Source organism: Nipponia nippon, unplaced genomic scaffold, assembly GCF_047370975.1.
Source record: "Nipponia nippon isolate SJK-2023a ecotype South Korea unplaced genomic scaffold, ASM4737097v1 scaffold_19, whole genome shotgun sequence".
In the NCBI taxonomy this organism is placed as follows: domain Eukaryota; kingdom Metazoa; phylum Chordata; class Aves; order Pelecaniformes; family Threskiornithidae; genus Nipponia; species Nipponia nippon.
The window spans coordinates 7,003,107-7,028,235 of NW_028262335.1; the positions used below are offsets into that span (position 1 = coordinate 7,003,107).

The window sequence follows — 25,129 nt, forward strand, 5'->3', positions numbered from 1 at the left end:
TAAATGTTTTTGCCACAGAGATGCTTCGTTGATTCTGAGGTCCACGTCTGTTTGCAGAACAGTGACAGGAGGATCTCATCTAGCACTCACACTGACTACCTGGGAGCCCTTCTAAGGCGCTTGTCTTCAGCAGCCTCCTTCCAGGTCTACATCTCCAGCTGGCATGGAATGGACATGCTTAATAGTAGCAATTCAACAGGGAGAACAACATGGAGCTATAAAAATGGAAATCAGCTCCCGTTCTATATTAACCTGTCAAAAATTCTCTCCATGGCCAACTATCAAGTTGACACTAAGCTAATTACAGAAAGACCTGTAAGTATGAAAAATTGTTACCTGCCTGTGTTTCCAGCTCTACATGGCTGACCAGCCCACAAGTCTTAAAGCACTGTTGCTCATTTGCCTGCCTGCACACATACCAGAGGCCACATTTGGAGATAAAATCTGCAGAAGTGCCTGTTACTCTCACAGATCCCGTGGCTGTACACACGAACAGCCAATTTGGCATGCAGGCACTCAGCTCTTGCACAAAAATGCATGTTCTAGCCAGCACTGCCTGCAAACTCAACCTCAAGGAGCAATTACAGTCACATAAACTCGGTTTCTTACATAACACCAAAAAACAAGCCTCGTGGAAAGTGGCTCTCCTGTTCCTGTTTATATGATTTAGACAAGAAAAAAGCCCCTTTAGGGCAAGCTAATTCAAGCCCCTCTTGGGCAAGCTAATTCAAGCCCCTCTTCTCCAGATGACGAGGGACTGTTGATGGTTAGTACACTGCCTGTTAGACTCCGTTCTCCAGTGCACCGTCAGGTACCCTGAGGAACACAGCACAGGACAATTATGCTGATATTCAAGCTTTGTATCTCTGAAACTCTGCCAGCTACTCTCCTCTTTCCCTGCCCCTTGTTTATTTGCCTGCTCTTCGGTTACCATTGGCACGTCCTCCCTGCCTCCGGTTCAGCACAAAGGTACGCTGCAACATCTCCCACCCCTTGTTGCAGTTTGCTCCACCAGACTTCGTATCTGGCATATGGATAGGAAAGGGTGATACCTGTCAGTGAATGGCAACCCACCGAATCTCTTTCCCTGGGCACCAGCTGCCCTGCCAGGACAGTCAGGAGCGGGGAACGGACTCTTCTGGTAGGAGAAAGAGGGAAGTGGCAAATGTTCAGCATTACAATGCCTCCTACCTCAAAGCCTAGAAAACTCAGATGGTCCTACAGCAAAGATGTAACATCTCCTCTGATGAATCTCCCAGGGTCTGCACTGGCACTAGGATTTCATGGTCTGGGTTTTCAGCGGCTGCATGAGCCAACGTTTGCAAAGATCTCTAAACCTGGACTTGCAAGGGCTCCCAGCCTTTGTTAAGGACTGGAAGGGTGGGGTTGCTTTGTGCATGTTTGCTTTTAAAAAATAACAGTTTTAAGAAAGGATCTGGCAACATTTACAGCAAGAGAACTATTTCATAAAAAGATTGTGTATGCGGTGTACTAAGTACAGCCGGAGAGGCGTAAGGACCTAATTCCCCCTTGGTGCAGGGAGGACAACGCCAAACATTCCTTTACAGCCACACAGAACTTGACCTCAGGTACATGAGTGAGCTGCTTAAGTAATTGCAGAAGCAGAAAAAAGGAGGATTAGTTTCCTTGTCTACTCCGTGGCTAGGACCAGATTCATCACTGGTGTAATCCCACTGATTTCACTGTAGTCACACTTGGGATCACTTTGAGATTTTGAAGGCTACACTAATACAGCAGGATGCTGCACTCACAGGCTTTCCCAAGCATTAGCATTCTGATGTGGCAGAAATTCATCCCATAATATAGCACTGAGAATTTTAAAATAATAAAGAAGCAAAGATGCCTGCTGTCACCATTGCTAGCCAATTACAGGAGCATAGACAGACTTCCCTTGCAGAATTCCATATGCTGTATTCATCCGGCACAATAAATAAACCATATTAAAGAGGGAAGGCTGAGAAGACATTTCTGATTTTGAAATCCTCTCACCCTAAAGTTAGAAATAGATGAAATAATTGAATGGCAATTTGCCCATTTTTTTTTCATACAGCTTTTCGTCATGCCTCTAGCTGTGCTTCTGCAGAAGGGTGGGAAAGAGGAACTCACTATTGGCAATTCATTAAGCGTTTCCCTATTAGCCTCCTCCACTCAACCCTGGGCTTTAGGTGCCACCATCCCAGAACTCCACCAGTCTTCCACCTGGAACTACTTGGACACTTAGCAAAGGCCAGAAGATGGGATGACACAGATTGATCCAGTCTTCCTTGGTTTTCAGTGATGCTCAGCATTGGAGGCAGCTTGTCAGATGTTGTCTAGAGCAGCCTCTTGTGCAAGACTCTTGACTCGTGCCCTAGACATGGGGTAGAATTGCTTGGCCTTAGCTCCTAGTCAGCACTGGCATTTGCAGACCCTTTACAGGGTGCTTTGGCATCAGCTCTCCAGATGCAATTTCTAAAGCTCAACCAACACCACGCTGTGCAGTGCCATCTCTCTCTCTGCTGATCACAGCCCTGGCTGCTCAGAAAAAAATGAAAAGTAAATGGTTGCTAATATTTTCCTGATCCATTAGCTATTTGAGTCACACAGGGCTGTAAAGTACTTCTTCAAACGTTGCCTGTGCAAATAGTCTTTGTATTAAAATGTGTGTCTCTGTAATAGTTGAAAATTGGAATAAGGCTAGGCTACACTGAAGGAGAAAAGAAGGAAAAAAGGAAATAATTTGTATGCGTGATAGCACCATCAAACAAGAGACGTTCAGCTGGTGCACACACCCCAGATCAGCTGGCTGCCTTCTCTGAAGGAGTGACGCTGAAGGAATATCAAGTCTGCTGCCCTGTGCTCTAGCACCGAGCGCAGCTGGCTTCTCAGATACCCACGTTCAGAAGAATCAAAGCGTGCAGCCCAGGATGAGATGTGCAGTACCTCCACAACTCCCCTTCTCCTACCAGGATTCCTGCAGGACCAAGAGATCAGTCTGTCAGGAAAGAGATTCATGAATCAAGGAGATCCCAGACCTAGAAATGCATACTGTACTTGGATTGGCAGGGGTTGGGAAGGTTTCAGTTCACAACTAAGAGATATTTAGCCATCTACCTGCAGTGATTTTATGAATCCATCAGTAGGCAAACAAGTACCTGAAATAGACTGCAAACTTAGAACCAAAACCAGATTAAACTAAAACAGTGAAGCAGGCTGAGGAACTGCCAAGACAGCAAGTAGTAGCGGGATCTCTGTTTCTCTTAGGAAGCTACGGTGGATTAAAAGACCTCAACTGGGCAGTAACTAGTAATGAGTTTCTAGTTTGGATCCATCTTTCACTGTATTTCATTAGATGGGAATGGATGGAGGTGACCTGGGTAAAAATGACTTTACTTTTCCCTAAAAGAGCTAATCCTCCACACAGCAAGGCTGGATTTGTACAAGCCAGCCTCAGCACTTGTCGCTAGACTGCTATGCGACAACACCAAACTCAGTTTTCCTTATACACACCCATGACTACTGGTTCCTGCTCTTTGTCTGTTGGTCATTAACACCGCACTCGGGACAAAGATGCGGGAAGACTACACTTTGGCACAGCTCAGTGCTGCGATTTTCTGCAGCTTCCAAGGACAGGGCGCTTTCTCTTTGCTGCCATGCACGCCCTTTATGAATCCATATGGTAACAGGTCTCAGGAATACATGACAAAAAGGTTGGGAATTTACCTGACCATGTCTACAATAAGCTACACGTGTCTACCCAGGGTTTCTGGAGGGCTACACAGCACTCTGCCTTGTTTGCTGACATTGCTGATGCATTTCCAGGGGGAGCGCAGTGACCCAGTGCACCGCTTCTTACACAGTCGTTCTTAGCGGTGTAGTGGGATCAGATCCTGATGCAAAGTTGGTGCAGTGAAGTGCATGGGATAAGAGGGTAGATCCCCCGCCTCTCGTTTTACAGATGAAACTGAGACAGAGGCTTCCTCTTATAGGACTCCAGGGAACTGGACGAAATTCAGAAGCAGAGAACAGTGCTTCTCTGCACACCACTGGCAGCACGAGTACACAGCTGCAGCCCCCGGGCTGAGTACATGACACCATTATAATTATTTGCCATTTGCCTTATTGATGGCAGGCTCCATTCAGCATATGCTTTGCAGAAATTTGCTAGCAAGTGTTTTAAATTTCCCCCTGAGATTTCAAATTGATGTATGAAGATCCAAGCTGTCTCTAGTACTTTTTATCACACTGACTGGGCTGCAAAAAGCAAGACGGCAAAGGATTGTCAGCTAAGTGACGCAGTAGACTGTGCAAACACACATACGATGGCTCAGAGGAAAAACTCCACCGAATTCAAAAGTTGTCAGATTTACACCACTGTAGGTCACACAAAGCTGGACCCATGCTTTGCCTATTATTTATCACTTACCTTATTTGCTTTTATGTTTATTGGATACAGATGATGTCCCCAGATAGACACAGGCCTTTTAACATACACATCTGTAATACAATTGTCATAGTAGCTTTGCCACAACTCCTGGCTTATTTTAAATATCCTGTTGTTTAGACCAGCTCCTGAGAGGCCGCTGGCTCAAGACATCAGGAAACAGTTCAGTTGTTAGGATCTGAGGGATTCAAACCCTAAGGTTTGCATTAATTTGGAGTCATATTTTTTCCCAGTAAGAAATGTGGATTAAAAAATCAGGATAGTTGTTTTTCAGTGTTGAAAATTGTTGGAAAGGATTAAAGAGGAATTCCCCTTGGGTTTGGATTCTATTAGGCTGCGGTTCCATTTGTTTCAGAGGAGAGACCTAGATGTGGAACTGCACTTCCCCACAGTTAATTCCCAAAGCTGTGTTGGATGTAGGTCACTTTCTGGCTTGTTCTGAGACAGCTGAGCTAGAAATACTGTTCAGTTTTCTCTAAAAAGTGGAAGCCACATGTATCCTTTCCGTTCTGTCCAGGTCATTGCCTCTGAAGGCAGTGCCACAAGGTGTAATCATAACATCAGTGCACATTTGCAACCTGTGAGCCAGGGAAAGCTGCCATTCCCAGGCTTTGCTTTTAAGGAGAGAATTCTCTGAACCAGTCTTTCCACATAAAAATTCCTGTATTAAGCACGCAAGATATGCACTGCAGGACACAGTTGTTGGGGAAAGTGTCCTTCTATATTTGACCTGAAGACACATTTTGGACAACACGTTTTCCCCTCAGCAGCCAATATTTTTTTTTTCCATGTCCTGTTCAATCACCTTCAAAGAACATCACTAGATTTCTGCTGCTGGTGTTGCCATCACACGGGCATCTACCTTCATGGCCCAAGGTTCACATGTGCCATGTCAGTAAGCTGCCAAATGTTAAGGAGACTTCCTTTGTACAGAAAGGCTGGTTAATGGGGCTAAATCCATGCAGCCTGAAGTGGCCTTCCGTGCCTGATAGAGAAGGTGCCTAGAGCAGAAGTCAGTGAATATTTCTGTGTAACAGTGGCATCCAGTGGGCAAAGAAAGATTCGTAGTAATATATTTGGAAAACCAGGATAGGCCCATGTAAGAGCAGAGGTTTCCCTCCCATATCCAGAGCTATACAACTCCAGCCCGTTGCAGTAAGCGTTATAATGTCCTCACTGAGCAGGAGACTGAGATGAACTCCAGTTTGCTAGATGCCAGAGGATGCATGTTGTGGAAATGTAGGATCAAAGAATCATAGCATCGCAGGATCAGAAGAGGTCTCAAGAGGCCCTCCAAACCATGCCCTGTACCAAACAGTACCTGTTCCACCCTGTCATTTCAGCAGTGTTTGCCTAACCAGTTCCTGATGCCTCTTCAGGTAGAGATTTCACAGCCCCTTGCTAGCCTTCTGCAGCATTTCATTAGCCTTAGAAAGTTTTCCCTAACATCCAACCTGAGTTTTCATTGCTGCATTTTGACCCATTACTTTTTGGCCTACCCGCTAAGCACACACACCAGGTTATTTCTTCTCAGTATCAGCCTTGTGCACGAGGGCAGTTAGCTTGTTCTCTCAAGTCCTTCCTTCTCTTCGATACAGCACTTTGTCTGTCTTGCAGTTGTAAGCCTCAGAAGGAGAACTCCCTGTGTCCTGCAGGCTGCCTCTGGCTTATATATGCCAGGTTGGCTCATTTCTTTCCACAAGTGTTGCCCCACTAGAAAATATTCATTGGAGCTCACACTTCTTTACACACCAGAGAGGTTTGCCCTTCACAGTATCTTTGGTGTTAAGCACAACCAAAATACAACCTCTCCAAAGTGTTTATATACAAACAAAGGCAAAACCTCCTCACAATAAAGTTTTTATCTTGGCCACGGACTAAGCTGCTGATGCTGTATGACTTCGTGTTTGCCTGAGAAGGCGGCTTCACAGACAGTCTAACACAGTCTTCTAATTTTGTTTCTTTGAAAAGAAAGATTAGCTGGAAAAAAAAATCCTGACATAATTTAGAGTCTGGGCATGCAAGTTCACACGTTTACAACAGGCACTGGCAAAAGTAAAGCCTAAGTTATCTTGATATTTATTGAGTGAGCACAAAAGAAGCTACTCTAAATGGGAATGGACCTTTTCAGAGAGTTGATGCTGGCTGTACTCACCTGTCTGTAATGTATTGCTATGTTTATACTAACATATCTATATCTAACATAAACTAATATTTATGTTTCTGTGTTTATACTAATATAGAAATCTGCCTGTTAAAAAGCAAGCTGAGGGAGGGAGCCTCAGTGCAGGATCAGATCCATTTACCACATTCCCAAATATTTAACAGTACTCATTCTCCATCTTCTGGCCAAAGGGTAAAACGCACTGCAGTTCTGGTCCAAACCCAGTCAAATTCACTCCTCCTCACGTTCACACTTCCACAACACCCCAGCCTGTGTGTTTAAGTGGCCTGGCCAACATCACTTTTACGCAACACAGAGGGCAAGGGACACTGAGTCCTCCTACTTGGCTTTTATCAAGTGGCAATGACAAGCTTGTTTTCGGACAGGTCCTTCGTACCCTGTAAACATAAAAGGAACTGCTACTATGCTGTGACACTCTTTGTCTCAGAATTTTGCTCTCTTCAGTCTTCATAAGCCCTAGGCGGCTCTGCTGCCTGGTGTCTTTGTTTCCCCCTTTTGAGTTTTAGGGCTTTAGATAGTATTCCTGATGGGCTAGTGGGAAAAGAATGGCACATGTGATTTTGTGATGACCTTGCTGCCATATTCCTGTTGTGAGTGCAGGGTCTTATGCTGGCAAGTTCTGTGCTGTGGTCCTACCGCACCGCAGGCCTCCTGGGCTTGGCACAAACATATTACTCAGTTTCACTGCTGTGAACGCTGTTCTTCGCTATCAATGCAAGCCGCTCTTTTAACCCTTGTTCCACTATGCCAGTCTGCGTTAGCAAAGACTAAATCTAAAATAAAATTCCAACCCGTTAGCTTCAACAGAGCCATGCTTGACGTGCCACCAAGCAACAGAACGGGACTGGGAAGCTTAAACAGAGTCTTTACAGGGTGTCCCAGGCCTCAGCAGGGGTACAGTGAGTTGAGCATGTCCTACCCCAGACACAAGAGATCCACGTGAACGGTGTCATCGGTGTCACCAGCAGAGAGACGACACCGACTCCTAAGTTGCCTCTGCCTCTTTGCAGAGAAAGTCTTCGCAGAAGCAGTCACACTTTATGCTTTTAGATTTGCGCATTCCGATTCACGCATGGTGGCACTTAAGCCACCAACGATCCCACGCAGGCAATATCTGAGCTGCGATTTCGCAAAAGAAAGACTTTCAAAGCCCTCCTGGCTATCTGCTTAACAAAGACGCATGGCGCCTCGCAAGGAGTTACACTGAATGCCCAAATCTCCCTTACAGTGGACTAAGTTATCCTAAAATCTCCCCCAAAATCGAACACTTAAACATTTAAAAAAGAGCGTCCTGGCGCGGATCCTGCATCCTTTCACGGTCAGCCACCGCCGCCCGTTTCAATGCCCATTTTGCCTGCGCGGAGAAAAGAGGACACGATCCCAAATATTTATTATCCCCGACACCGCGAAGGCGCCAGGCGAACCAGAAGCACGGAGCACCGAGAGCACGGGCGGACCGGACCCGCCGCCCCGTCCCGCCTCAGGAGGGCCGCGCCGGGAGGGCGGGAACCGCGCCCGGGCGAAACGCGGGGCGCCGCCGCCGCCGCCGCCGCCTACCCCGGGCCTTGCCCCGGCGGCCCCGCAGGGGAGCCCACCGCCAGCCGGGGCGGCCGCACCGCCCCCTTCCCGGAGGCCCCGCGGGCCGGGGCCGAGGCCGTGGGGGGCCTCCCGCGGCCTCCCGGGACTTGTAGTCGTCGGCGCCCCGCGGGCGGCGAGCGGGGCGGGCCGAGAACTACCTCTCCCAGCATGCCCCGGCGGCTGTCACCGCGCTGCGAGCGGCCTGGGCGGGGTGCGCGGGCGGCCCTGAGGGAGCGGGGTCGAGCGGCGCCGCTGCAGCACCCGCGGGGCGGCCGGCCGCGGCCCGGCTCCTCGGCCGCTTCCCGGGGGTAAGAGGGGCCGCCTTGGAGGGAGCGGGGCCGGGGCAGCGTCGCCTCAGCGCAGTGCCGCCGCCGCCGTGGGTGCGAGGGCCACCTCACGGCCCGGGCGGCGCTGGGACCCCCGGCGGGCCCCGGGGGTCCCGGCGGCCCCGCGGGCGGCGGGGTTCTCTGGGTGTCGCTGCCGGGCGGCCCCGGGGGCGGGAAGGGGGAGGGCGTCCGCGGCGCTGCCGCTGGCGACGGTGGGGAGGTGCCCGCGCCGGGGGGGGCTGCGGCCGGGCTTGGGCCCGCCCGTGCCGCCGCGGTGGCGGGGGCCGGTGCTGGAATCGTCTCTCGTACGGCGGGGATCTCGGGTGGGAAGGGAGCCGCTGGCCGCGGCCGCGGTGCCCACCTGGGCTGCTTCTCGTCTCCTCTCCTCTCTCCCTAGGCCGCTGTAGGAGGTCTGCTGCTCGGGCTCCTGCGCCGAGAATGAATGAGGGAAGGAAGCAAACGCAGCCCTCGGCTAAAGACAGCGGCTTTCTGAAGGGCCGTCTGAATTTTGCTCTCTCTCGGCTCTGTCAGGTATGTGCCTGTTTTTTTCCCTTTTTCTTCCTTGGGCTAAGCCGGGAATAGGTCTGCTCTACGTGGCCAGTTTTCTTTCTGCCACGTTTAGCCAGGGTTGAGTCCGTAGTGGGGTGCGTCTGCTTGCTCCGGCTCCATTTTTATTTCTTTTCTTGTGGATGGTGAGCGCTGGCTGCCCTGAAGGATGTAAACATACACCCTGTTTTCCTGTTCCAAAACAGGTACTGCAGGTAAGTTCTTAGTTGCTGAGAGCTGAGCGCTGAAACGTTGGCAGTGATTCCTGCTGGGCATTTTGTATCACTGGAGCATGTGCCATATGCTGAATATAACTCAGAACTGAAGCACATGTGGCTTTTTCTCTCCTGTGTTTCTATGATATTTGCAATCTTCCTGAACTGAGAGTCATGAAAACAGGAGCCAAACTTAAACCTAGAGAAGATGGTACAGCTGCATTGGAAGCACTACATATGTTTGTTCTGGTTTCCCTGCAGACACTCGACTCCAGAACTTACTTTCTGAATGTAACAAATTTTAATTTCTACCTCAGTTAGAAACAAGTGAGCTCTGGCTCACCTTCATGGAGGTCACTTGCGCTTGGCTTTACTACTCAACCTTCTCTCTTTTTGGCTACGAGCCTCATTACATATCCTGCACTTTTCTGTTGCTGTAGGAGGAGTTTATTTGGCTCAAATGGGATACCATTCTTATTTCTCCTCTGTTTAACAGCTCCTTGGTTTCCTAAAACTACTTCCTATGAAGAAGAATGCAGTGTTCATCCTTCTAGGTCCTTCCTCCATACTTGATTACCTGTTGAATTTTTTGTCCGTGGTTTCAGGATATAGATGAGCGCATTGTCAAGGGATGCAGTTACTGTAAATAAACCACATTACCCACGTTGTTATGATTGGAATGATGTTGGGTGTCATGTTGATAACAGAAATCAGAAAGAGAAAGCTTCAATAGCCTTGGCAGAGCTAGAGAAGTTTTTGTCCTGCTTTGAGCTTTGCCCTGCTCTGAGTTATAGGTGTCTAGGTTTGTGTCTGGAGCAGCTAACTTCCATTGGGCAGATGATGGTTCCCTTCAGGAAGTTCTTCCTTAAGGCTGCCACCTAACAGGGCAGTAGGTTGGGTGTCGGGCGGCTCGCACTGCAGTCCCAGCTCTGTCACTGATGTATCTGCAGTACCTTATGTCTGTTTTCCATACTAATCTTGTCCGTTTCTGTGGTGGAAGGACCCGAGTTCATTTAGGACTGGCAAGTCTGCCTGCAACATATTAATGAACAGTTACTTAGTTGTCATTTAAGAGCCTCCCACGGTTCCGTTTTCTTGAATAATTATTCTCTTTTTAGGCTTCAAAAAGGTAAATATGTTTCCCACCCCTTTGCACAGCTTGCCTCCCTGAGTCACTGACATGAGAAGAATCTTCATAATTGTATGATATTTGGGTTGGCTTAATTCTCTGCTTATTGTGATATTGCTGTATAGCTTCATATGTTTTGACATTTATTTTGAATGCATGTTTGAAGCTCTGTGACTGTGAAAATCCTGTGCCAAATTAGTGTATAAAGAATCTGTTATTTTCCTGCTTTGGTCTGCAATGGCTGCTAATCCACTGCTGGGATTGTTTGGAAGAGTTGGGAGTCCATGCATAGCCTCTTTCCACTAAAACTTTTGTCAAATGTCTTGGAAGTTGCAAAAACTGTGGAAGTACTACAAGTAAGGTGGTTGCAATTGTCTCCTGGTTTTGCTTGGAAAGGGGTACGTTCACAGCTTTCTAAGCTACCTTGATCAACAAGTGTGTGGCTACGTGACCACCGTGGGCTGTTCAGAGCTGTGGCAGTTATCTTGGAAACAAGCTCATCTCTTGCCTTGTGTTCGTGTGGCGTTAGTACTGGTTGCTCGCAGAGACTGGTCTTGATTGCCTATGGTTTTGCTGAAGTTGAAGGCTTTCTCCGACTTTATAATTAGGCTCTCCTAGGTCGTGTTGCCCCTGCCTGCCTGTTCACATCAAATCTGTTTGCCTTGCTCATCATCTCCGATACAGAACCGCTCCTGGGCTCTGGCAGAGTTCAGGGTCATGCTGAATGTGACCATACCACTTGCAGCAGTACTGATCATGCCCTTTCATGTCGAGTTGCTGTTTTCCAAGGATCCAGGAATAGAATGCAAAGTCCTGTGAGCAGACTGTTTGAGTCCTAGTTGATTTCCAAGCATTCTGATTCATGGCTTGTCAAGGGCATTTATGGAGGGGCCAGGGTGTTGTAATACAGTGTGCTCGGAGGGAGACCAATGCAGCTTTCAGTACACTCTCACTAGAAGCTCTGATTGGAGAGACATCATTGGATACTCTTCTCTCCTTAAGCAAAGAGTGAGAAAATGGACTCTCTTGTTTCTTGGGAGACTTACAGAATCTAAATACTTCTGCTCCCTCTGTAATAAGAGCTGTAGTGGTGTTTGACATTTCCAAGAATACAGAAGAAGTCTTCTAGCATTTAGACTGGCTGTATGTGGAAAATGGCACCTGTGAAGTGACGTGTGTGCTAGCAGGACAGTAAATGGCTTGATCCGAGACCTCCATCCACATTCCTTGACGTAACTCCAAGGAATGCAAGGATGCATGTTGGATCGTGGGTTGATACTTTCTTTCCCCCACCCCTGTGACTAGCATGGGCCAGACTGTGGAGAACAGAACTTGGAGCTAGGATATGTGATCTTTGTTCTTGGCTCTGCCACCAATTCCATATATTTCCCATCTGTAAAGTGTTCTCGAATTCTTTAAAGTACTCAGCTATCCAGAGCTGAAAGATAACATCTGTACTTCTAAAATGTACAAACTTCTAAGTGAATTGGTGTACGTGCTGACCCTCAAACCTTTGTTAAGTACCAGGGAGGAAAGCAACAGCTAACTACTCAATTCATTCTGCTCCTACGCAGCTGATGTCTCTCTAGCCAAAGGCATGTCAAGATAGATTAGACTTAAACCTTTTGATCTGCTTTCAGAGCACAGAAAGGGCAAGTTCCAGGCTGAAAACTGACAGGAGCGCAATGTTGACCGTTCTGAAAGCCTGAAGGGGAATCTGAAAGTTGGTAGGATGAGCTATCGAGGCTCATCAGAGATTCAGCAGGTTTTATGCTCCAGCTTGCTCTGTGCCAGAGTCTGAAGTAGCTACTTTTAATTTTGAAAAGTTGAGGAAGTTAATGTTCCTAACTTGGCTGATTTATAATCCTATTGTGTCACCACTGCTGAGGGTACCAGAGTCTAAATACCTGTGAACAGCCATATCACAGAACCACAGTACTGTGTCTTCTCCAACCCACTATTCAACCACATGTCTACCAGCAGGATTTCAGTGTTAATTCCTCTTGATTTTTTTACTCCTGCAGTAATGTTAATCTTCTGATTTTGAATGACTTGTGGGGAAACTTACTGCCTTTCTGGACAGACAAGGCAATTGTGTAAATAGATTGGAGGATTATGAACTCTAAAGTGATTTAACCCAGATTTTCATGGTAAATAGGAGTTGATAGCTGATGTGAGAGAGATGCGGACCCGAGCTTTACCTAGGGCTCAACACCATCAGCTCTGGGCCAGATGGTCTTGCCTCTGAGAAATATATTAGAGCAAAGTCTAAGTAAGAGCACAGTTGAAATCTGCTGCCAAGACAGATTTCTCACTGTTGGAATATGTTTCTGTGTGGTCCTCCATTTCTAGGTGGTCAAAAATAGGTCTGGAAGGGATTTTGATGAGGCCACTTAGTCCCTCCATTTCCACAAGGCATGATAAACTACACTGAAACCATTCCTGATAGATATGTTGAGCTTGTCCTTTAAGTAATGGAGATTTTTCTAGCTTCCCTGGATGGGTTGTATTTGATTTTATTAAACTAATTTTTTTTTTTTTCATATTGTGACTTTTGTCAGGGTTCTGAACAGGCACAAAAAGACCTGCTAGCCAGTGGAAGAGATGCCAGGTGGTTGACCACTGACCTCTTAATGCCAATGGCCAGAAAAGCGATGGTGATTCTCGGCAGGAGTGGGGAGGGGAGTCAGTCAGTGCAACGCTTGCGAGTTTTTGTTTGTTTTCCTTATGCCACAGGGATCTTCCATGGAGGGTATGGGAAAGTTAAAATATCATTCTCCTGTTTTTCCTATGTAAAGTGAAAAAGACCTTAATTCAGCGTTTTTGGGCGGGGGGGTGTGTGTATGTGTGTGTTTGTTTTTACTGTAATGCAATGTAAATTTAACTCTGAAATCTGCTATTGAGGAAAAAGTGGATTCTCATCAGCCCCAGCTACTGAGCTTTTCAAGGCTTAAGGCAGCAATCTGCAAACTGTCAGGGCCAATTAAAGCAAATGGCTGGAGCTGTTTTTCTCCCTCCTGGAGAGAACACAGTTCATCAAAAGCCAGAAGGAAATTTCATCGGGCTCATGAGCAATTATCTTGCGGGATGTAATAAGAGAGATCCACTCGATGCCCAGTGTGAACTTGCACTTATAATCACTCTTAATTCTCCAGTGGGCAGATGAGCAGTGATCTCACCAATTTAAAGCCTGAAGTTTTTGTGTTCAGTAGAAGCTGGTAGAGGGAACTTGTTCTTTTGTAGGGTTTGACTGATGTTGACTTGTAAATCTGAATTTTGAACATCCCTGACCTGGCAAAAGATATTCCACCTTTCTGTGTGTTATGGGTTAACACTGGTAGGCAGCTAAGCACCACACAGCTGTTTGCTGACTTCCACCCCAGCGGGACAGGGAAGAGAACTGGAAGGGTAAAATTGAGAAAGCAGGACTGCATCGGGTATAACGGTTGCTTGGGAAGGAAACACCATTACTCCAAACATCTCCCCTTCCTATTTCTTTCCCTCAGCTTTTATTGCCGAGCACGATGTCGCATCGGCTATCCCTTTGGTCGGTTGGGGTCAGCTGTCCTGGCTGTGTTCTCTCCCAAATTCTTGTGCCCCCCCCCCGCCCCCAGCCTACCCACTGGCAGGGCAGTGTGAGAAACAGAAAAGGCTCTGATACTGTGCGAGCAATGTTCAGCAACAGCTAAAACATCAGTGTGTTATCAACACTGTTTTGGTCACAAGTCCAAAACAGAGCACCATACAAGCTACTATGAAGAAAATTAACTCTATGCCAGACAAAACCAGTACACTGTGGTGTACCACAACTTCTGCTGTTGGAAGCCTGTGACAGCTGTTTATTTTTGGCTTACTGGTGGTGTTTCACAAAGGTTGTGTTTGCATTTGTATGGTTTAAAGCAAATATTGACCTACCGTGCAATCCAGTTTATTTCATGGGTCTAGTCCATCAGTTAGCACGGAGCTGATTCATTAAAAATACTGTGCTATATCTTTGCTCCTTGTAGGTCGTGTGGCTGATACTGTCACTTTCTGTTTAACTTACTTTGTTACTTGTCGCTGACAAAAATCCCTTTTTGGTCCATAGAACTTGGTGACAAAATCAGTTTGGATTGAGGCTATGCAGATGAGTGCTTGGTTTTTGAAGCAGGTTCACTTTTCTGTGTCTGTTGTCCTCACAGGTGGGTTGCAGTTTGAGTAAAGTGAGAATTGAAGGTTCAAGGCTGACTCAGTTCTGATTTGATAGCTCTAGAAGACTACTAGTTTTTCGTGCATGCCTTCACACCCCACTGGAAGAAGTTCTCTGATTAGTATATTTCTTGAGACTTCAGTCATATTGAAGCTGTGGTTTTTTGAATCCCATCTGTGATCAGAATTAAGGAGAAGTGTCTTCTACCTGAGGCTTCAGTTGTGGTCATCCTGGATCTGAAAGTAGGCAGCCCTTTATGTCTGTTTAGCCTCAAAAGTACAGAGGGCTTCACAGCGTTCAGGTATAACAACAAAGGACTCTCAGCCCCAATGTTTGTGCTTAAAACCAAGAAATTTAAATTTTGCAACCAGGAAAATAGAAGATAACCCTGCAGGGTTTTTTTTAAATACCATCGCACCCTTTGGAAGCATATGGGATGCTGACCTTCTTGGGCTGTGGAGCCAGTTTTTTCCTAATGCATCCTCACTGCAGTCCAGATGATAGTCCAGTATACGCAAACTGTTAAACATAGAGGTACTGCCTTTCCCCCTAAGGGACAAGTGGTGGTGCCTGTGCATTTCATTTTGTTGTTTGCTATGATGCGTTTTCTTCTTCTGGTGATGTCTTTTACAGTATGAAGACAGCATGGCCTTGAGACTGAGTCACTCCACTGGGATTATTGTAATCTGGTGCTTCTGGCCCTGCCACGGACAGTCTCAGAAGAACCACTGAGTGTTCCTCTGTCACAATTCTGAATGGGGATCTTGGCTTTTGTCCAGTGATGTCTTGTGCTCCTCCTTAGCTAAGCAGAGCCCACCTTTGCCTGTGTTTTATGCAGCAGCTGGCTCAGTTGGCTTTTGTGTCCACTGAAGCACTTAGTGCTGCCGTACTTGCACATAATGAACCCGAAAATGTAAGATGTGTGACTTCTCTATAACTTCTTCCATCTTTAGGATCTATTCTGAGATTGTTTGCCATTTTTTAGGAAACCAGAATGCTGGGGTCAAGCTTCTTAGAAGGGTTATTGTTATTGAATATTAATAAATTTGCTGGTGCCTCTTTTAGGCCTGCATCTTTTAACAAGGTGAAAGAGTAGATAGTAAGCCAGCATGATAACCACTGAAAGTGTTGCTCCTACAACTTGAAAGGGAAGGCAATGTTCCCCTCTCACCATAACAGCTCATTGCTAGAATACAATCAGTGTAAATTGAATGTAAAATTCAGTTTAGGCAAAACAGATCAATGGGCTGGCTTTTGTAAAGGACAAGTGTTGATTGTAGCGATAAAATGCACTCAATGGAACCGTCTTTAAGCATAGCGCCTGGCTAGTTATTTTTAGCATTTCCTCACTCTGTGTCCCAGTATTTCAGGGTGTGTGCCTACACTTATGCACTGAAGCTGAAATGACAAGATATTAATCCCTGAGCAAAAGCATATTAATCACCTGCGTTATTCTGTTTATGTAATACAGTTAAATATACTTTGAGAGCAGGTGAGGTATGGGGCATGGATATGGGGTTTAACCTCGTGCAGGCTTTTTCTTGATTGATTGGTTTTAACAGTGGCAGCTGCCCCATTTCTAATTTTTTTCTGCTGAGAGTAATTTGTCAGTAGAATGGCTTCATTTATCTGCTATTGATATTTAAGCCAGAGAAACATCATCTGCTCTTCTCTTCCCTTCTGTGCCAGTGATGCCATTTTGCAAAATTTAGACTAAACAGAAATCCTGACTGCACAAGGAAAAGTGAAGATAAGTATCATTGAGACCTTGTGGCTTTGCAGTGGAATATTAAACTATTCACTTTAGCTAATTCTGCAAATCCTTTTGGCAGGCTGAGGGGGAGAATTTTATGGGTTTAGTCTAATTTCTAGTGGTTAAGTTTGTCGCATAGTGGCTGAGATGGTGTCAGTCTTCTACCTTAGAATATCTGCTAGTGCTAGGAACTAAGAGTTTGTATCTTCTATGCTGTAATTGGGCCCTGTGGATTTGCAATGTGACTGGGCCCTTTAGCTGTGCTAGCCACAAAAGACCAAGCCTTGGAAACTGCTTTCTCCAAAATGGAGAGTGGGGCCTTACTAGACTTTTGGTCTCAGTGGCTAAACAAGACCTGATCTGACAGTGCTGCTCTTTGTATGAGCAAGGGCTGTGGAATGAGATCTGGAAAACAATAAACAACTAAATGGGTCTGACTGCATGTTTTTCCACATCAAGAAGCGGGACTTGTACTAGTGCTGTGTTATGAGGTAGTATTAAAGCCCAGTGTTTGTGAATTAATAATTTATTGAAACAGCTATTCTGAGAGCAAAAAAAAATCTTTTTCATGTGATAAAATTCAATATTAGCCCTTATAATAGAGTTATTTTTTTCGTTTAGTGGGGTTTTATGTATAGGTAATAGAAGGCACTATTACCGGGGAGCTTCTTAGAAGAGGCCTGCTGAGAAGGCAAGGGTTTAGTTTGAGTAGCAGGGAAGCTAGCTGAAAGTAAGAGACTGCCTGAATTGAGGAGTAGATGATAAACTTGTTTCTGAAGAAATGGGAGAGAATTAGAATATGTATTTCAATGGGAGGACTTCTGGGCCCAATACAAACGGACTGTGTAGAAAGCCAAAGCTCAGAGTAGACAAGGAGAGAGATTTGCGAGTGGTAGAGCTGGGTATTGAACTGGAGTGAATTGAAGTTGCGATACTAAAATGCCATGGGATAGGCGAAAGTCTGCAGACAGGGCCCCTGCTAGAAACAGGAGATTGAGTGCAGGGAGTTCAGGTGTGCGGGGAGCCGGGGGCCTCCTCTGGGTTTGAAATTGCACAAGGCAGCACACCTGGGCCACCACAGCCAGCTGGCAGCAGCGAGGGCTGCCGGCCTCACCTGGGAGCCAGGAGGGGACAAAAGCTGCCAGATGGTCCTTACGTGGTGCTAAGTCAAAAAGGATTATTTACTGTGTGTTTTGCTGCTTTTCTGGTGTACTTTCATTTAATAGTGAATGTATTTGTGGGAATTGTGTGTATCCTGGAGAGAAATTACACTGCATCCTCGTTAGTGAGAGCACATGCATCTGTCTGCTGCTGTACTGTCCTGTGGTCTTACTGTTTGCTGAGGAGAAAGAAAAGGGAAGGGTAAGTCTGAATTTGAGCTTATTGGCATGAATGCTAGCTTTGGTAATTAACTTAGCAGCTTTGAGCCTTGGTCAGAGGTGTTTGATCCTAGTTGTTGTCTATTATTAAAGAATACAGAAGTATTTATTTGTGTTTTGCAGGTAGGGAAACTGGGGTAGGGAACAATACTTAACTGTGTAGATAAGCATTGGGCAGGCATTTAGCTACTCAACTCGTGTTGGTTTCAGAAAAACACTGCTTGTGTCAGGAAAGGTAGAAAACCCTGTCAAGCCTTATTTCTGGAGGGCAAATGCCCACAGGAGTAGTGCAGAAAACAGTACTGCTAAAACCCAGCTGCATAGCCACAGCAGAAGCTCTTAAGCCAGTACGAGCTGACTTAATTCAGCCATTACACCTAACTTGTGTGGATGTCTGTTGATGCTCCTAGTGCAAGGATATACAAAAGTAAATTTTGAAACTTTGCAGTAGTGGTAGTTGATCAATTTAAATGTTTAATTGCTTGGTATGACTTTTTTTAATGTCACTGTGTCCCTGAAGTTCCCTTGGAAGCAAGCAGTTAAAATGTGGGGGGGGTGTGTGTATGGTGAGGGCTTAAAATAAAATACTTGGGGTCACTAGGAACCACTTTGGCAGCTTAATAATTCAGAATGGTTGAAGAAGCTGCTCCTGGCAGTCAGGTGCCTCTCTGCTGCCTGTTTTAGTTGGGAACAGATCCTTTTGACCCCTGGTTTGAACTGCAGACCTTTGCTCTTGTGTAGAATCCCACTGCAACGAACAACGAGGCCGGCAGGAACACCACCAGTGTCCTTTGGCGTCTTGTTGTTGAACTGTCTCCTGAAGAATGAGCAACATCGTTCTGATTGCTTGCTTGTGCTGCAGTGAAATTGCTCTGTGTTTCTGCCGTTGCAGGCAGCGTTGGTGACGTGCTCTGTTCCAGGCTGTCTGTGCTAGATGTCTGTAAACATTTTGTGAGGTTTGCCCGCTCTGCATCGGGATCAAGGAGGGATAAAGCAAGTGACGTTGGTCTTGACAGAGCTTATTGGCTTGCTGTTATTTTGCTGATGTCAAGTGAATGGTGTCTTTATGCACAGTGCTCTGCTTGGTCTGCTCACCTCTTCCCTGAGAGAGATGAGCCGAGGATCAAATACCGAAGCACAATTCCACTCATTTGCTAATAAAATTCACAGCTGGAATGTCCCTGGCATACCTTTGTTCTGCTTGTTTAGTCCTTATGAGCACCGATCCAAAAGGATCATTGTTCATTTCAGTGATCCCTGTAAATGTTTGCATTCATTTCATCTGGTTACTGCCACTTGCAACTATTGATTGTTATGGCTCTGTTAGTTATGCTCCTGTTTTCCTAATCCTTTCAATGCTTTCTGTTGCTTTTCAATGGAAGAATCTCCTCCACGTTAATTTACTGTGTTGCTATTGCTTCTGTGCTGCTATTCCTTCTTCTGCCTTCGCTGTTTCGCAGAGAATGAAAGACTACAGAGATAGCTGAGAAGTGAGTTAACTCCCAGTCTGCTGCAAGTTAATTTAATAAACTCAAGCCTTTGTGTAGTTCTTCCTGTGCTGCTTATTCACTATTTGTATGGGGAGGGGTCTGAGAAGATAGGCTGTAAAACTCTTTAGATCCTCTTCTAATTAAAATAAGCTTCTTTACCCATCTCCGAGTTGTGCTGAGTTGAGCTTAATTCTCTTACTCGTTGCGTTGTATACCATGTGCAAAAGGTCATGTGGAAGAACGGGTTTAGAGCTCTGTAGTAGTGTCACAGGGGCAGCGCGAACACAATATGTGTTGAATAAACAAATACTGAATTTCAAGAACTGTTGATCTGCCTGGTTTTGTAAGGCAGAAGATGGTGTTTTCTCCTCTTAGTAATGTTACACATTTTCTGTCCTTCAATGGGAATTTATGGAGGAAACCTCGACTCCTGTGGCGACTGCCCAGACCACCCAGGACTCACCAAGGTGAAGATTTTGCCCTCAGCTGGCAGTCTTTAGCCCTGTTCCGATGTACCCCCTTGCATAGTCGTATTCATGTCAGAGGCCCAGCACTTGCATTCGGAGCATGCACATGGATGAGCGCCTTAAGGAGGATGCACAACTTCTCGGTGAGGGAATCGCATGTGGTCTGCTCAGGATTCATGGCATTTAAAGCAGAAGAATGGCGATGCTCACTGTGGCCGTTCTCTAGGGAATCTGACCGACAGATGTATCTGTCTCCAGCTGGCTGGAGAGTAGAGCTTGGAGTCTCTTGAGAGCTGCCAGGAGGGAACAAGGCGGCTCCTCACCCGCTATCGCCTGGTGCAGATCACTGCAAGGGTTCTGGCCGTGGGTGACTGCCTGGGCTGTCGGAAGGAAACGTGGCCTTTATCTCGGCCGGGGCTGGGGGAAGAGGCCGGGCCGGGCAAGCCAGGTCGAGTGGGGAAGAGGGAGGCTCGCCCTCGTCTGGGGTGGATCTTCCTGCAGCCTCTGCCCTCCCAGCCCTGCAGCCCGGGGCCGGCTCGCTGCAGCTCCCCCGGGGAGGCGTCCGTCCTCCGAGTGCCCTGAGTGTCCCCGCTGGGCGGGACGGGGCTCTCTGGGACGGCGGGGCCGCCCGAAGCGGGGACGGGACGGCCAGCGCCTGGCTCCGCCCGGGAGCCGCCCCGCAACGGCCCGGCTCGGCTGCGCTGTGGCGGCTGCGGCCGCACCGCAGAGCGGGGGACGGGCCGAGGGCGGGAAGGGAAACCTCCCCCTCGCAGCCGCCCTTGGCAGCCGGCGGCCCCGGCCCGAGGAAGCCCCCGGCGCTGGGCCTGGAGGCCCGGACCCCGCCGGGGCAGCGGGCTGGGGTGAGGGCGGCCGCTCCCGCCTGCAGGTAACGCGGGGCGGGAGTGCGGGGGGCCGGGCCGGGCCGCCCCTCGTCTCGGCTGGGGCGGCGGCCGCGCGTCGCGGGCTGAGGCCGACGGAGCTGGGACGGAGCTCGGGCTCTGGCCGCGGTGGCGGTGGCCGGAGCCGCCGGGGGTTGCTGGCAGGAGGCCGGTTGCTCCAGCGCAGCGACGGCTCTCCCGCCCGGTGGGTGCCTCTGGCGGGAGCAGGGCTGCCCCTGCCCTCACGCACCTGCGCTGGGTCCAAAGGATTCGGTTGTTCTGTCAGTTTTAGGGGTTTGTAGCCCACGCGTGCTTTGTTTTCCTCGGAAAGCCACCTCAGAGTAGGAGGATGAAAGTAAGTAGACGGCGCGAGTTCTTTGGTAGGCGTTGGATGCTGCAGATCTCCGGTTGTTAGAGATACGGTATCCAAAATAACAGACCGTACCTGAGGAGAAGGAGGACTCGAAGAGAATGAAAACAGGAAGAGATGGGGGGATGATGTTATTTTCCTAAATGCTTAGTGTAACAGTGACTTCTTTTGGGACTTGCGATTTAACAGTTGGGAAAGCTGGGCTTTTCAGGCTCAAGTGAGCTGCTGTGGAAAAGACCCCGTAGTGAAAGTTCTGCTGCAGCCATCTCCATGTCAGTTTGCAAAGGATGTTCAGAAACCAGAAAGTAGGGAAGTATCAAAATCTGAGCTTCGCAACCTTGCGCCGCGCTTTTGAAAAAGTGTGTGATTTGTATTTGCCGTAGCCAGAGCACCTAAGGAAGCATCCCTAGGACAGGCAAAGCTCTCTAAGGTGGAGTAATTCACCCAAGATGACTATTCAAACTGCAAAATATGTGTAAAGGAAAAAAAAACCAGCTGCTTTAAAAAAAAAAAATAAAATCAGCTGCATGTTCCTCTGTTTACCATACTGTTCAGATAACTTGATAACCAAGTTACACGTACTATTTTGTCAATCTGCTTGCACCACCGTTCGGTTCTGTTTGCTGTGTATCCAGTACAGCAGCAACCTTTGCCTCGTACGAGATGGATGTTAGGTTGCCTCTAGAGCACCTTCTACCACCGGCGCAGTTTGAATATTGGCAGGAAGTTGCAACAGTTATTGCAACCAAAATGTTGTGGACTGAAGGCGCTGAAGTATTTTCCCTTTGGTTCCAGTTAAGTATTTCTGGGATTTCCTAAGAATGGACTCATCGATGACACCTGGGCTGTTCTTTCCTGTGTCACAGTAGATGAGGTCAGAATGTTAGGTTAGGATTCAGAAATGTGCTTGTGTCTTATAATGTTTGTTCATAGTTACTTTAAACTCCCAGGGGAAGCTGATGTTTTCTCTGTGAATCATTTCTGGCAGCTATACCTATCTTTCCCCGGAATAATTATGACCCAGATGGCATCGAGGGAGAGGAGTATTTGCTTCAATGAGTGAAACATTTCCATTTAGGAAGTAAATAATGCTGATCTCTGGCAAGGTTCAGACTGCATGAGAGTTGTAATTCATCTCGTAAAGATTTTGCACGGTTCTTTACTCGTTATGCATCACCCCTGCAGATTAGAGGGGAATGCAGAATACATTTGGTGCCTTCTTGTGTGGAAAATGGAGTATTTGCATTAAGAAGACAGCCTTCAGAGCAGTGAGCGAGGGATTGCATGAAGGTCATTGCAGCACAGACAACTCGGTTAACTAGTACTCAGCATCATGAGTGTACAGTTGAACTACAGTCGCTTCCTAGAGCTGTGGGATGAGTACATGTGCAGCTCCTCTGTGAGTCGTAGGGACTTGTAGAACCAAGGGAAGCTTGATGCCTGTGGCAACAGTAAAAGTCTGTTCCCATCTGGATCCAGCTTATTATGGGCTACAGATTAGATGGATTTTTGTCCTTGCAACTCAGTGCACTCTCTCTGTGATATTGAGAGAGATTGCTGTCTATCGGCAGTTCTGCAACAAGACACCTGATGTTGGGATGTCCTATTGCATCCGTAAGTAAATTCACGGTGCAGTGAAATGACGTGTTTCTCCAGGACTCTTTCTACAAAATGTCTTCGTGTAGCTTGTGTATTTCGCTGGCAGTTTGAAGAAGGGCTCTGTGTAGCATCCATGTTGGAAAAGTAGTGGGATGGTACAGAGAGAAAGCGTGGGTTTGCCTGTATGTAGGTCACACGTTTCTAGGCCCAAGGCAGTTCTGACCTGAGGTTGGTACTCTGCTGTTTGACTGCTCTGTTGAGCACGTGTCCCGATATATAGTGTGCCAGCCTGCTCTGCTGTTTTCAGGTAGCAAGGGATTTTTTATCCTCCTTTATCCTACAGTCACTTAAATTTTATGGGTTTGTGGCACAGCCTGGAATATTCTTTTATGATGAGTGATTTTTGGAACTGGCATTGTCCTCTTTGAAATGCTGGGAGTTCTGAAGCCTGTGGCGTTTCATTCCTTCCTGGGGAGAGGGAAAAGGTCCACTGAAATAGCATAAAACTCTTAAGACTGGGGAGTGGCACTCTATCCTCATCTAAAAAGCCCTATGGTATTTGTTCCTTCCTTCTCTGAGCATGTAATTCCTTTTCCCACTGTTATTACCCTCCCCCAACTTTCCGCCAGTTCGCTTGGATGAAACGGGAGGGGTTGTTGTTTTTAAGGAAAAGCCATGTAGCAATAATTGAACTGTGCTCCTCTTGTACCTTTGTATTGTTGGATGTTTCCATTTGTTTTCTCTGCAGTGGGTTTGACTGTCTTGACTGGTCGATAGCAGCCTTTTAAAAAAGCAGTTCTGCCTCTTAGTTAAAGCAATAAAATGTCCATTTTATTCATTTCTGATACGGAGGAAGAGGGGATCGTACAAATCTCATTAGGCTCTGCAATGCTTTCTAAAAAGGATGCTCTTTCTTTTTGATAATTTCTGTTTTCATAAAGACAGTAAACACTGGTGCACCTTAAACTCAGCAATGTTACACCACCTCCACAAAAGAAGTCTAAATGAAAGTGTTACCCAAGGCATCTTTTAGTGATGATTAGAAGGAAGGATGACATGAAGTTCACAAGGACATTTGGTTTTGATGCTGCTCTCTTGTGACAGGTGTTTGGATGTCACAGGGATGTGCAGCAGGAAAAGACTGAAGCAAGAGAGGTGCTAAAGCTGAACAGAAATCAGGCTCCTTCTGCATGCTTGAAACTTCATTTTGCATCAAATTACTCCTCCATACATTTAAAAGGGGATGTTTGGCTGGAGGAAGAGTTTATTTTTAGGCCTCAGTGGTTTCAGTTGCTTTATTGGTAGACGGTAGTGTTAACAACAACACATCACGTGGCAGAAAGCTGCTCCTCTTGCCATGTCTGAGTACACGTCCTATTAGCTCGTTTGTCAGCCTGGTTTGAACTGGCTTTGTGTCATGGCAGTTGGTGAGGTTTGCTGTGCTTTTGGAATCCACACAATTTGGCCCTTGGCATTCTGTTTTTTTTTGTTTGTTTGTTTGTTTTTGTTTGTTTTTGTTTTTTTTTTAATGTTGAGAAAATTTTGGGTGTTTTGGATAGATTGAGAGGAAGAGGGAGACCCAGGGATGCCTAAAGATAAAAGGATGCAACAGTAGATTTTTCCAGAAGTCAAAGCAGCAGCTTGGCCCTAAACATTGAAAGCCACACTCTGCTGTCTTGTTCCTCTGGTTAAGAGGTAAACCAGGCTTTGACAATCTATTTGATTTAATTCAAAGTTGTGGATGTGCTGCATCCCTGTGGTATTCACCTCATTTACCAATTGTCATGGCAACAGCTGGAAAGGCTACCCCAAGCTTTTACTGATGCCAGCACAAAATCTGCAGTGCTTATTGCAGGTAAGCAATAACCCTTCCTTGTTCCTGCTGTAGCTAGCACTGATAAGTAGCAGCAAAGATTGACATTTCTCTGACATTGGCACTTTTTTCAAAACTGCTATTACTGTTGGAAAACCGACAACATGTATTCCAGAATCAAAACCAAAACTAACTTTCTGGGCAAGTGAAACTCAACACTGCGGTATTATGTGGTAAGATGCATATGAAGACTCTTCCTCAAAAATAGACTGGTGTTGACTTTTTGTTGCTAAAATCATGCTGCTGCTGTTTTCCTGGTCATTTCTTTCAACTCTATTTTCTGTGCTTTTTTGTTTCTGTTGCCATTGTGTCCAGATGCTCCTGAATTTGAAATCAAGGGCTGGTACTGGAGTTTTGTAAAGACTTCTTGCCCAGTTCTCCTCCCTTACACCCAGTGCTCTGGAAAAAGTCTTTTGGATATTATGCAGGTGTTTCTGTGCCTTGGAAGTCTGGCTAGTTTGCGTATCCTTCCCATCTCTGCTAAAGCTGTGAGGATTCCTGTTTTAAATAAAGTACCGATTTATCTACTCAGCAGGTCAGGCCTCTTCTGTAGCCAGGTCATTCTGGGGAAGAAAATTACCTTTCTTGCCTTTATTATCTTTTTTTTTTTTAAATGGGGTTGGAGTTAAATTTACCTATGATACTATGAAGAAAAGGAGCTTCCAATTTGCTTGCTAAAGACAACTATAATGTTTTAAAACACCAGCT

General features: G+C 46.6%; 1 protein-coding gene across 2 annotated transcripts in view; it reads left to right on the plus strand.

The window, feature by feature from the left end:
* The first annotated feature begins 8,389 nt into the window (after window positions 1-8,389).
* Window positions 8,390-25,129, plus strand: part of LOC104008948 (MIB E3 ubiquitin protein ligase 2) — a 79,660-nt gene continuing 62,920 nt past the window's right edge. For both annotated transcript variants that reach the window (XM_087755196.1, XM_087755187.1), the window contains exons 1-2: window positions 8,390-8,515; window positions 8,931-9,064. The gene's annotated coding sequence lies outside the window, so the exon portion shown is untranslated. The remainder of the gene's footprint in view (window positions 8,516-8,930; window positions 9,065-25,129) is intronic.